Source organism: Pristiophorus japonicus, chromosome 14 (assembly GCF_044704955.1).
Source record: "Pristiophorus japonicus isolate sPriJap1 chromosome 14, sPriJap1.hap1, whole genome shotgun sequence".
Taxonomy (NCBI): Eukaryota; Metazoa; Chordata; class Chondrichthyes; family Pristiophoridae; genus Pristiophorus; species Pristiophorus japonicus.
In genome coordinates, this window is record NC_091990.1 from 80,319,676 (window position 1) to 80,333,099 (window position 13,424).

A 13,424-nucleotide genomic window follows, 5' to 3' on the forward strand; every position below is an offset into this window, starting at 1 on the left:
CAGCGGCAAGATCGGTGGTGGGTCGGGTGGGAAAGTGCTTTTGTTCCCCAGCGAGTCGGGACTGCGGTGTGACTCTGCCGCCACGCATCTTTACCAAATATCGGGTCTGTCAGCGGTGAGCAGACTGGACATGGTGGGGGAGGCAATTATAATCATTAGTGGCTTGTTTACAGCCACTTATCAATGGTTTTTTTCCCCAGCTTTTTGAATTTGACAGGTTGGCCACCGATTTCCCGCTGAACCAAGACCTCGTCTGTGAAGCTGAGCTGGGAGGTCAGTGGCCACTGAATCAGCTGATGAGTTGACAGCTTCAAATGTCAAATCAAAGCTCCCAGTCAATTGAGAAATGTTTCTTTAAACACTAGCTTCTGTAAACTGCATTTCCACTACAGATTGAGGATGCTGCAAGTCTTTACGCAAGTCTCCATTCAGTCTGACCTCACTACCTCTCCTACCATTGACAGATCGATTCTGTTATCTCCACTTCACCTGCCATCTATTCCATCAGCATGGGTGCCCTTTATACTCTCTCATCTTGATCCTCAGAATCCAACCACGATCAACCCCAACACCGGCAGCTGCATGCACACCAGCAGCGCCAGCAACATCAATCTTCTCCGCAATCAACTGATGCTGCACAGGACACTGGGCATCAGCACCCGACCACATTACTGCCCAGGAGGCCAGGGATGGCCTCACCATGGCCAGATTTACTTCACTTTACGCTGTACACCCTGGCTGCCACATGATGTGCCAGGCACCACCCCACACCAACACCATAAAGCATCCCTGCAATGTCCAAGCCATTCCCTTCACACTCATAACCATTGTGCAGGGTACCCTTATGTCTGACCATACTCACTAAGCCACTTCCAAAGCTGCATACAAATTTGGCCAAGAACGCAAAGTGTTGAAAACAAAGGTTTCAATGTTTGTAACCCCACTTTTTAAAAAAGGAGGGAGAGAGAAAACAGGGAATTATAGACCGGTCAGCCTGATCTCAGTAGTGGGTAAAATGATGGAATCAATTATTAAGGATGTGATAGCAGCGCATTTGGAAAGAGATGACATGATAGGTCCAAGTCAGCATGGATTTGTGAAAGGGAAAGGGACAAGGGAGATCCAGTTGATGTGGTATATTTGGACTTTCAGAAGTCTTTTGACAAGGTCCCACACAAGAGATTAATGTGCAAATGAAAGCACATGGGATTGGGGGTAGTGTGCTGACATGGATTGAGAACTGGTTGTCAGACAGGAAGCAAAGAGTAGGAGTAAATGGGTACTTTTCAGAATAGCAGGCAGTGACTATTGGGGTATCACAAAGTTCTGTGCTGGGGCCTCAGCTGTTTACACTGTACATTAATGATTTAGACGAGGGGATTAAATGTAGTATCTCCAAATTTGCGGATGACACTAAGTTGGGTGGCAGTGTGAGCTGCGAGGAGGATGTTATGAGGCTGCAGAGTGACTTGGATAGGTTAGGTGAGTGGGCAAATGCATGTCAGATGAAGTATAATGTGGATAAATGTGAGGTTATCCACTTTGGTGGTAAAAACAGAGAGAAAGACTATTATCTGAATGGTGACAGATTAGGAAAAGGAGAGGTGCAACGAGACCTGGGTGTCATGGTACATCAGTCATTGAAGGCTGGCATGCAGGTACAGCACGCGGTTAAGAAAGCAAATGGCATGTTGGCCTTCATAGCGAGGGAATTTGAGTACAGGGGCAGGGAGGTGTTGCCACACCTGAAGTATTGTGTACAGTTTTGGTCTCCTAACTTGAGGAAGGACATTCTTGCTATTGAGGGAGTGCAGCGAAGGTTCACCAGACTGATTCCCGGGATAGTGGGACTGACCTATCAAGAAAGACTGGATCAACTGGGCTTGTATTCACTGGAGTTCAGAAGAATAAGAGGGGACCTCATAGAAATGTTTAAAATTCTGACGGGTTTAGACAGGTTGGATGCAGGAAGAATGTTCCCAATGTTGGGGAAGTCCAAAACCAGGGGTCACAGTCTAAGGATAAGGGGTAAGCCATTTAGGTCCGAGATGAGGAGAAACTTCTTCACCCAGAGAGTGGTGAACCTGTGGAATTCTCTACCACAGAAAGTAGTTGAGGCCAATTCACTAAATATATTCAAAAGGGAGTTGGATGAAGTCCTAACTACTCAGGGGATCAAGGGGTATGGCGAGAAAGCAGGAATGGGGTACTGAATTTGCATGTTCAGCCATGAACTCATTGAATGGCGGTGCAGGCTAGAAGGGCCGAATGGCCTACTCCTGCACCTATTTTCTATGTTTCTATGTTTCTATGTTTCTATGTTAACAGAAACTTTATATGAACATTGCATAAAACACCCAAGTGCCTACCCTAGTGTGTTGTTAGATGGTATATGTCATGCTTGGGGTTGCTAGCCACAAGGGCGCGCCATTGTTGGAGGTCATTAGGCAGTACGCACGGGTGTGCGGGCCAGGTATATAAAGGAAGCCACCATGTAATGTGGGCACTTTTGGCCCGAATAAAGTTGAGCCAGGTTGCACCTGAGTGAGTTTACAGTATACAATCTATCGAGTTATTACATACATAACATTTGGCGATGAGGTAACTCAAAAACCTTCGCATGCAAAATGAGCACCATTGGAATTCTGGAGAGACTGGTGGAGGGAGAGGACTGGTCGGATTTTATCAATTGCCTGGACCAGTACTTCGTGGTCAACAAAATGGAGGAAGCTACCGAAAATCTATGGCCTCATAAAGAATCTCCTCTCGCCTGCACGTGCACGGACAAGGACTATGAGGAATTGTGTGCTCTGGTACGTGACCATCTCAAATCAAAAGAAGGCATTATCATAACACGCTATCGATTCTACACGCATTTTCGTTCTGAGGGCCAGGATGTGTCGGAATTCGTCGCCGACTTAAGACGTCTTGGTGGGCCATGTAAGTTCGAAGACGCGTTGGGAGATATTCTGCGAGATTTCTTCATAATAGGAATCAACCACGAGGTGATCCTCCGGGTATTATTGACGGCGGAGACGCTGGATTTGAACAAGTCCATCGCGATTGCCCAGGCATGCATGACGACGGATGATAATTTAAGGCAGATATCATCAAACAGTCAGAGCTCCACGGCAAGTGCTGTAAACAAGATTGTGTCGTCGTATGGCAGAGCTGCTTATGGCAGGGCCTACTCGACTGCGTATGCGAAACCTGTAGCTGCTCAAAGTCCGCCAATGGGTACAAATCACCCTGTTGGCATTGTGGGGGCAATCATCGGCATCATCAGTGTCGTTTTAAACAGTACATCTGTAAAGGCTGTTCGAAAGTGGGGCATCTTCAGCGAATGTGTCCGCAACTGAGCAGCGTGCTGCGGCTCACCAAGTGGATGATGACGACCAGTCCAGCGCGGACCTGGATATGCAATCCGAGATACCCGAGGAGGAAGTGTATGGACTGTATTCATTCCTGACAAAGAGCCAACCGATAATGGAATTGGACACTGGTGCGAGTCAGTCGATAATGCGCCAAAGGACATTCGACAAGCTGAGTCCAGTCAATGCCAAGTTGCGTACTTACACCAAAGAACTCATACCGGTGATTTGCAGTGCAGTAGTCAAGGTATCGTATGATGGTGTGGTTCATGATCTACCATTATGGATCGTTCCAGGAAATGGTCCAACTCTATTTGGCAGGAATTGGCTCGAATAAAATCAAAAGGAATTGGAACGATATCAAAGTATTGTCATCGGTGCATGACACTTTGTGTACTCAAGTGCTGAGCAAGTTTCCCTTGCTGTTTGAACCAGGCATTGGCAATTTCATAGGAGCCAAGGTGCAGATTCACCTGGACTCGGGTGCAAGACCCGTCCATCACAAAGTTCGGGCTGTTCCATACATGATGAGGGAGAAGGTTGAAATTGAGCTGGACCGACTCCGGTCGAATTTAACGAATGGGCCAGTCCCATTGTTCCTGTGTTGAAGAGTGATGGTACTGTCAGGATTTGTGGAGACTACAAGGTCACAATCAACCGATTTTCGAAACAGGATCAGTACCCGTTACCAAAGGCTGATGACCTGTTTGCAAAGCTAGCCGGTGGGAAGTCGTTCACTAAACTGGATCTGACATTGGCCTATATGATACAGGAGCTCGTCAACATGTCAAAGAAACTTATGCGCATCAACACTCATACAGGACGTTTTATCTACAACAGGTGTCCTTTTGGAATTCGCTCGGCTGCAGCCATATTTCAGAGGAACATGGAGAGTCTACTGAAGTCTGTCCCTAGAACCATTGTGTTTCAAGATGACATTCTGGTCACAGGCCGTGACACTACTGAACACCTGAACAACCTTGAAGAGGTTCTACATCGTCTGGACAAAGTGGGATTCAGGTTGAAACATTCGAAGTGTGTCTTCATGGCACCGGAAGTCGAATTTCCGGGGAGGAAGATTGCTGCCGATGGCATCAGGCCTACGGACTTGAAAACCAAGGCCATCAAAAATGCACCCAGGCCTCAGAATGTGAAGGAGCTGCGTTTGTTCATTGGTCTACTCAGCTATTTCGATAATTTCTTACCTAGATTGAGCACTTTACAGTCACTGCACATGCTGATCAGAAAAGGTGACAACTGGGTTTGGGGTGTGTCTCAAGATCGAGCTTTCGAGAAAGCTACAAATCTGCTTTGCTCTAACAAGTTGCTGGTACATTATGATCCGTGCAAGTGTCTAATATTGGTCTGTGATGTTTCATCATATGGGGTTGGCTGCGTGCTCCAACAAGGTAATGAGTCGAGTAAAGTACAACCTGTTGCGTATGCTTCGAAACGTTTGTCAAAGGCGGAAAGAGCCAAAAGCAAGGTAGAAAAGGAAGCTTAGACTGTGTGTATGGGGTTAAAAAGATGCATCAGTACCTGTTTGGTCTTCATTTCGAACTTGAAATGGATCACAATCCACTCATTTCATTGTTTTCAAAAAACAAAGGTATCAATACCAATGCATCGTCCCACAACCAGAGGTGGGCACTGACATTATCTGCCTATGATTATGTCACTCGCCATAGACCTGGCACTGAGATTTGTGCCAATGCACTGAGCCATCTGCCTTTCCCCACACCGGAGGTGGAGACGCCACAACCTGCAGATCTACTGTTAGTTATAGAAACATAGAAAATAGGTGCAGGAGTAGGCCATTCGGCCCTTTGAGCCTGCACCACCATTCAATATGATCATGGCTGATCATACGACTTCAGTACCACATTCCTGCTTTCTCTCCATACCCCTTGATCCCTTTAGTCGTAAGGGCCACATCTAACTCCCTTTTGAATATAGCTAACGAACTGGTCTCAACAACTTTCTGTGGTAGAGAATTCCACAGGTTCACAATTCTCTAAGTGAAGAAGTTTCTCCTCATCTCGGTCCTAAATAGCTTACCCCTTATCCTTAGACTGTGACCCCTGGTTCTGGACTGCCCTAACATCGGGAACATTCTTACTGCATCTAACCTGTCCAATCCCATCAGAATTTTATATGTTTCTATGAGATCCCCTCTCATTCTTCTAAATTCCAGTGAATACAAGCCTAGTTGATCCAGTCTTTCTTCATATGTCAGTCCTGCCATCCCGGAATCAATCTGGTGAACCTTCGCTGCACTCCCTCAATAACAAGAATGTCCTTCCTCAGATTAGGAGACCAAAACTGTACACAGTATTCAAGGTGTGGCCTCACTAAGGCCCTGTAAACTGCAGTAAGACCTCCCTGCTCCTATACTCAAATCCTCTCGCTATGAAGGCCAACATACCATTTGCCTTCTTCACCACCTGCTGTACCTGCATGCCAACTTTCAATGACTGATATACCATGACACCCAGGTCTCGTTGTACCTCCCATTTTCCTAATCTGTCACCATTCAGATATTCTGCCTTCCTGTTTTTGCCATCAAAGTAGATAACCTCACATTTATCTACATTATACTGCATCTGCCACGCATTTGCCCATTCACCTAACTTGTCCAAGTCACCCTACATCCTCTTAGCATCCTCCTCACACTCACACTGTCACCCAGTTTAGTGTCATCTGCAAACTTGGAGATATTACATGAGAGTGAAGGAACCTCTGTCACTGCTCAACAAGTTAGGACCTGGACCAGACAGGACACGATTTTATCGGTTGTAAAACGTTGTGTCGTTAGTGGTCTGCTATACCTATGGAAATGTGTGATGAGATGAAACCTTACAACTGTCGCAAAGACAAATTATCCAGTCAGATTGTTTACTGTAGGGTAATCGTGTTGTTATGCCTAGGAAAGGCAGAGAGAAATTTGTACGTGATCGACATAGCACTCCTCCCGGTATTGTCATGATAAAGGCCATCGCCAGGTCTCAAGTATGGTGGCCTAGAATTGACTCTGATCTGGAATCATGTATGCATCAGTGCAACACTTGCATGCAGCTAAGCAAAGTACCAGTGGAATCTCCACTGAGTCTGTGGTTGCGGCCATCCAAACCATGGTCGAGGATCCACATCGAGTTTGCGGGTCCTTTCCTGGGTAAGATGTTTTTTGTTGTGGTGGATGCATATTTCAAGTGGATAGTGTTATATATGTACACTTGTATTTACTCTGTACAGCCACCAGAGGGCTCATCCCCTGGAGTCCTAAGGGATCCCATAATCGCTTGGGAGCACAGGTATTTAAGGAGGCTTCACAGGTTGGAGAGGCACTCTGGAGACTTGCAATAAAAGACTAAGGTCACACTTTACTTTGAACTCACAGTGTTCAGTCTGACTCTTTCTCTATACACAACAACTGGCGATGAGATACAGATAGAGAACCCAAAAATGCAGAGAAAGTGGGCATCCTGGAGAAATTCTCGGAGGGAGATGATTGGGCAACTCGACCAATACTCCATGGCCAACAAGCTAGATGGGGAAGGGAGCGCTGCTAAATGAAGGGCGATCCTTCTCACCGTCTGTGGGGCACCAACGCATGGCCTCATGAAGAATCTGTTCACTCCAGCGAAACCCACGGAGAAATCGTACGACGATTTGTGCACACTGGTCCGAGAGCATGTGAACCGAAGGAAAGCGTTCTGATGGCGAGGTACCGGTTCTACACCTACAAAAGGTCTGAAGGCCAGGAAGTGGCGAGTTATGTCACCGAGCTAAGACGCCTTGCAGGACAGTGCGAATTTGAAGGACATTTGGAGCACATGCTCAGAAACTTTTTCGTACTTGGCATTGGCCACGAAACCATACTTCGCAAACTTTTGACTGTCGAGACCCCAACCTTGAGTAAGGCCATAGCGATAGCCCAGGCGTTCATTGCCACCAGTGACAATACGAAGCATATCTCTCAGCGCACAAGTGCTGCTATAAGTACTGTGAACAAAGTGATGTTGTTTTCGAATCGTAACGTACAGGGCAGGTCACACATACCTGCAGCTACACGTCCGCAGATGTCTCAGAGTCCACCATCAAAGGTGATGAATGCAAGGCCCTTAATACCTTGTTGCTGCTGCGGGGGTGATCATCGTTTCCATTCATGCCGATTCAAAGAGTACGTTTGCAAGGGCTGTGGAACAATGGGACACCTCCAATGAGTGTGCAGGCGAGCTGAAAAGCCTGTTAAACCTGCAAACCACCATGTTGCACAGAAGGACAGATCCACAGAGCATTACGATGAACCAGAGCCTCAGATTAAGGAGGAAGAGGTACATGGGGTGCACACATTCACCACGAATTGTCCCCTGATAATACTGAATGTTGAATTAAATAGACTCCCGGTGTCAATGGAGCTCGACACGGGCGCGAGCCAGTCCATCATGGGCAAAAAGGCTTTCGAAAGGTTGTGGTGCAACAAGGACTCAAGGCCAGTCTTAACTCCAGTTCGCACGAAACTAAGAACTTACTCGAAAGAACTAATATCTGTAATCGGCAGTGCTACCGTAAAGATCTCCTACGATGGAGCGGTGCACAAGCTATCACTCTGGGTGGTACTGGGCGATGGTCCCACGCTGCTCAGCAGGAGCAGGCTGGGAAAGATATGCTGGAACTGGGACGACGTCGGACGCTATCGCCCGCTGACGACACTTCGTGTGCCCAGGTCTTAAACAAATTTCTTTCGCTGTTCGAACCAGGCATTGGGAAATTCCAAGGAACAAAAGTGCAGATCCACCTAATTCCGGGGGCGCGACCCATCCATCACAAGGCGAGAGCAGTACCGTAAATGATGAGAGAAAGGGTAGAGATCGAGCAAGACCGGCTGCAAAGAGAGGGCATCATTTCGCCGATCGAGTTCAGCGAGTGGGCCAGTCATTTCGTCCCAGTCCTCAAGGGAGACGGCTCCGTCAGAATCTGTGGCGATTACAAAGTAACTATCAATTGTTTCTCCCTGCAGGACCAATACCCACCAACAAAGGTCGACGACCTCTTTGCAATGCTGGCGGGAGGAAAGACGTTCACGAAGCTGGATCTGACTTCAGCCTACATGACGCAGGAACTGGAGGAATCAGCGAAGGCCCTCACCTGCATCAACACGCACAAAGGTCTTTTTGTTTACAACAGATGCCCGTTTGGAATCCGATCGGCGGTGGTGATATTCCAGAGAAACATGGAAAGTTTACTGAAGTCGGTCCTGCACACCGTGGTCTTCCAGGACGACATCTTGGTCACAGATCGGAACACAGTCGAGCACCTGCAGAACCTGGAGGAGGTTCTTAGTCGACTCAACCGCGTGGGGCTCAGGTTAAAATGCTCGAAGTGCGTTTTCCTGGCGCCTGAAGTGGAGTTCCTGGGAAGGAGGATTGCGGCAGGCGGCTTCAGGCCCACCAACGCGAAGACGGAGGCAATCGAGAATGCACCAAGGCCACAGAACATGACGGAGCTGCAGTCATTTCTGGGAGTCCTGAACTACTTTGGTAACTTCTTATCGGGTCTCAGCACACTGTTAGAACCACTGCATGTCTTACTACGAAAAGGGGATGAATGGGTTTAGGACAAAAGCCAAGAAAATGCCTTTGTAAAAGCGAGAAAATTGTTATGCTCAAACAAATTTCTTGTGTTGTATGATCCGTGTAAGCCTTTGATACTAGCATGAGATGCTTCGTCATATGGCGTCGGATGTGTATTGCAACAAGCATGTGATTTCGGGAAACTGCAACCAGTTGCTTATGAATCCAGGAGTCTGTCTAAGGCTGAGAGAGCCTACAGCATGATTGAGAAAGAAGCATTAGCGTGTGTTTATGGGGTAAAGAAAACGCATCAATACCTGTTTGGGCTAAAATTCGAATTGGAAACTGACCATCAGCCACATATCCCTGTTCTCCGAGAGTAAAGGGATAAATACGAAAGCATCGGCCCGGATCCAGAGATGAGCGCTCACGTTGTCCGCATACAACTACGCCATCCACCACAGGCCAGGCACAGAAAACTGCGCCGATGCTCTCAATAGGCTGCCATTGCCCACCACGGGGGTGGAAATGGCGCAGCCCACAGATCTAGCCATGGTAATGGAAGCATTTGAGAGTGAGCAATCACCTATCACTGCCCGGCAGATCAAAACCTGGACAAGCCAGGACCTCTTATTATCTCTATTCAATAGCTGTGTGCTTCACGGGAGCTTGTTCAGTGTCCCAGTGGAAATACAGGAAGAAATAAAGCCATTCTATTGGCGTAAAGATGAATGTCTATACAGGCAGAATGCATTCTGAGGGGGAATCGAGTAGTCGTGTCCAAGAAGGGCAGAGACACCTTCATCAATGACCTCCACAGTACCCACCCAGGCATCGTAATGATGAAAGCGATAGCCAGATCCCACGTGTGGTGGCCCGGTATCGATGCGGACTTAAGAGTCCTGCGTTCACAGATGGAATACATGCCCGCAGTTAAGCAATGTACCCAGGGAGGCGCTGCTAAGTTTTTGGTCTTGGCCCTCCAAACCGTGGTCTAGAGTATACGTCAACTATGCAGGCCCATTCTTGGGTAAAATGTTTCTTGTGATTGTAGACGCATACTCCAAGTGGATTGAATGTGAGATAATGTCGGCTAGCACGTCCACTGCCACTACTGAAAGCCTGCGGGCCATGTTTGCCACACACGGCCTACCCGATGTCCTGGTGAGCGACAACGGGCCATGTTTTACCAGTGCTGAGTTCAAAGAATTCATGACCCGTAACGGGATCAAACATGTCACATCTGCCACGTTTAAACCAACATCCAATGGTCAGGCAGAGAGAGCAGTGCAAACCATCAAGCAAGGCTTGAAGAGGGTGACTGAAGGCTCAATGCAGATTCGAGTCCAGAATCCTGTTCAGCTATCGCACGAGACCCCACTCACTCACTGGGATCCCACTTGCTAAACTGCTCATTAAAAGAGCACTTAAGACAAGGCTCTCGTTGGTTCACCCTGATCTACATGAACAGGTCGAGAGCAGGCAGCTTCAACAAAATGCATATCATGATAGCGCAAATGTGTCACGTGAGATTGAAATCAATGATCCTGTATTTGTATTAAATTATGGATAAGGTCCCAAGTGGCTTCCCGACACTGTCGTGGCCAAAGAGGGGAGCAGGATGTTTCGGGTGAAACTTTCAAATGGACTCATTCACCGGAAACACTTGGACCAAATCAAACTCAGATTCACGGACTATCCTGAGCAACCCACCTTGGACCTTACCTTTTTTGATCCCCCAACATACACACCAGTGGCAACCGGCACCACGGTTGATCAGAATCCATCATTCACAGCAGCCCAGCAGGGCCCAACACACCAGGTAGCCCAGCAAGGCCAGCTGCACAGCAGCCCAGCGAGGGCCCAACAAATGATTCAACAACACCAGCTTTCGCACCGAGACGATCAACCAGGGCAAGAAGGACCCCAGATCAACTCACCTTGTAAATAGTTACACTATTGACTTTGGGGGGTGGGAGTGTTGTTATATTTGTAAACTTGTATTTACTCTGTACAGCCACCAGAGGGCTCATCACCTGGAGTCCCAAGGGATCCCATAATCCCTTGGGAGCACAGGTATTTAAGGAGGCTTCACAGGTTGGAGAAGCACTCTGGAAACCGGCAATAAAAGACTACAGTCACACTTTAACTTTGAGCTCACAGTGTTCAGTCTGACTCTTTCTCCATACACAACAGATAGCGTGTATAATCATGTCATCCAGTACATCCACAGCTACCATTGAGAACCTTCGTGTCATGTTTGCTACTCATGGTCTGCCTGACATCGTTGTGAGCGACAACGGATCTTGCTTCACAAGTTTGGAGTTTCAAGAGTTCATGAAACTCAATGGTATTAAACATGTGAGGTCAGCACCATTCAAACCTGCTTCTCGTGGTCAAGCAGAGTGTGCTGTTCAAACAATCAAGCAGAATATGAAACGTGTAACTCAGAGTTCACTGCAGACTCGCCTGTAATGAATATTACTTAGTTACAGGACAAGACCCCACATGCTTACCGGGGTTTCCCCTGTTGGATTATTGATAAAGAGAGGTCTCAAGACCAAGCTCTCTCTCGTCCATCCTGACTTGAACAATTGTGTTGAAAACAGACGTCAAAATCAGTAGTGGTATCATGATCGTGCTGCTGTGTCATGCAACATCTCTCTTAACGATCCTGTGTATGTGCTAATTTATGGTCAAGGTCCCAAGTACGTCGCCGGTACTGTTACGGCCAAGGAGGGTAACAGAGTATTTATTGTCATGCTCAAGAATGGGAAAACATGCAGGAAACATATTGATCAGATAAAGTTGCGGCACACAGATGAACTGGAACAAGTTGAGGAAGATACGATCAGTGACCAACCAATCTATATTCATTCATCAGAGGATTCCGCTGTCATCAATGAATCTGGACTTTCAATCTCTGACATGGTCATTGCCACTCTCATCAGATCGGTTACCCAGCCTCCAATCATAACTGACTCAGTACGCTCACCCAGAACTGGAGTTGAACTGAGGCGATCAGTTCGTGAGCGGAAAGCCACGGACCGCCTTAACTTGTAAAAAGATTGATACTAAGATCTTGAAGGGGGATGTTGTCATGTATGTATGCTTGGGGTTACTAGCCACCAGGGGCCCCACTGCCAGAGGTCATTGGGCTGTACGCACGTGTGTGTGGGACAGGTATATAAAGGAAGCCACCAGGTAATGTGGGCACTTTTGGGCCCGAATAAAGTTGAGCCAGGTTTGTACCTGAATGAGTTTACAGTATTCAGTCTATCGAGTTATTACATACATAACAGTATGATTGGACTAGGATGTGGGTGAGTGTGAGGAGTGGCTATTGAGATGGGGATGTGATAATATAGATGGAGAGGGATGGATGGAGGTGCAAGGTAAGTTGATGTAAGGATGTGCAGGAGTAAGGTAGGCAAGGCAGCGTGATGGGGATGTGATGAGAGGATGAGGTTGAGTGTGGCTTTGTGCTAACGTTGTGATCTACTGAGATAATTGAAATGTTTGCGGCACTGCACCAAGGTCCCCCTGACCACATCCCTGCTTGTGCCCTCCTCTGCAATGTGCAACCAGGCTGTGTTGATCTCCTACAGAGGTCTCTTCAGCCATGGGAAAGGTGCAAGACCTTTGTGTGTGCTGTGAGTCCCTCCATAAGCGTGTGGAGGGAGTCATGGGAGAGCCTGGGTGCAGCCCTATCCCTCTCTGCAGTACTTGTCAGTGTTTGCAGCACCTTAATGCTGTAGAACACTGACAACACAAATGTCAAAATAAAGTTGGCCATGGTCCCTTTAAGGAAACTGGCTGATGTCATGTCATCAGACCCGCATCTCTAATTGGCCGGGAAACACCCTGGGCGAGCTCAACAAACCCAATCAGAGGAAATTCATTTCAGAGGCCGGGATGGAGCCAACAGCGGGGCCAGGACCCGCCAGCAACGTCGCCCACCACGGACCTGCCAAGGTTCGAAAAATCCAGCCCAGAATATTTTTTAAATGGTGAGAGACTATTAAATGTTGGTGATCGGAGGAATTTAGATGTCCTCCTATAGGACACACAGAGTGGGGAATTTTAAATTACATAAATGGGTGGTTTTGGAGAGTGGTCGTAGTTAAATTGCTAAAAATCTGACTCTCAACCTGAACCCGTCTCCAACCTGCCCACTTCTGGTTTTAACAGTGGCAGGATGGGGCTGGGCAGCCAACCAGCTGCAGGAGGTGGGATGTAATAATTTAAATATTACAATGAGGCTGGAAGCCTCTTTTTTAATCTACATTTTGTTTTTAACTCTATGTGGATGGGTTTTACACACTACGGGGAATACTGCATCCAGGAGGTAAGTGACTTTACACTTACCTCCTGAATCCAGGGTCCCTAAATAGCCCACTCCCCATGATCATAAACCTCCCCATGAGGCCTCTGATCACCTTCACGGACCCCCACCCCACCCCATCCCACCACTGATCAG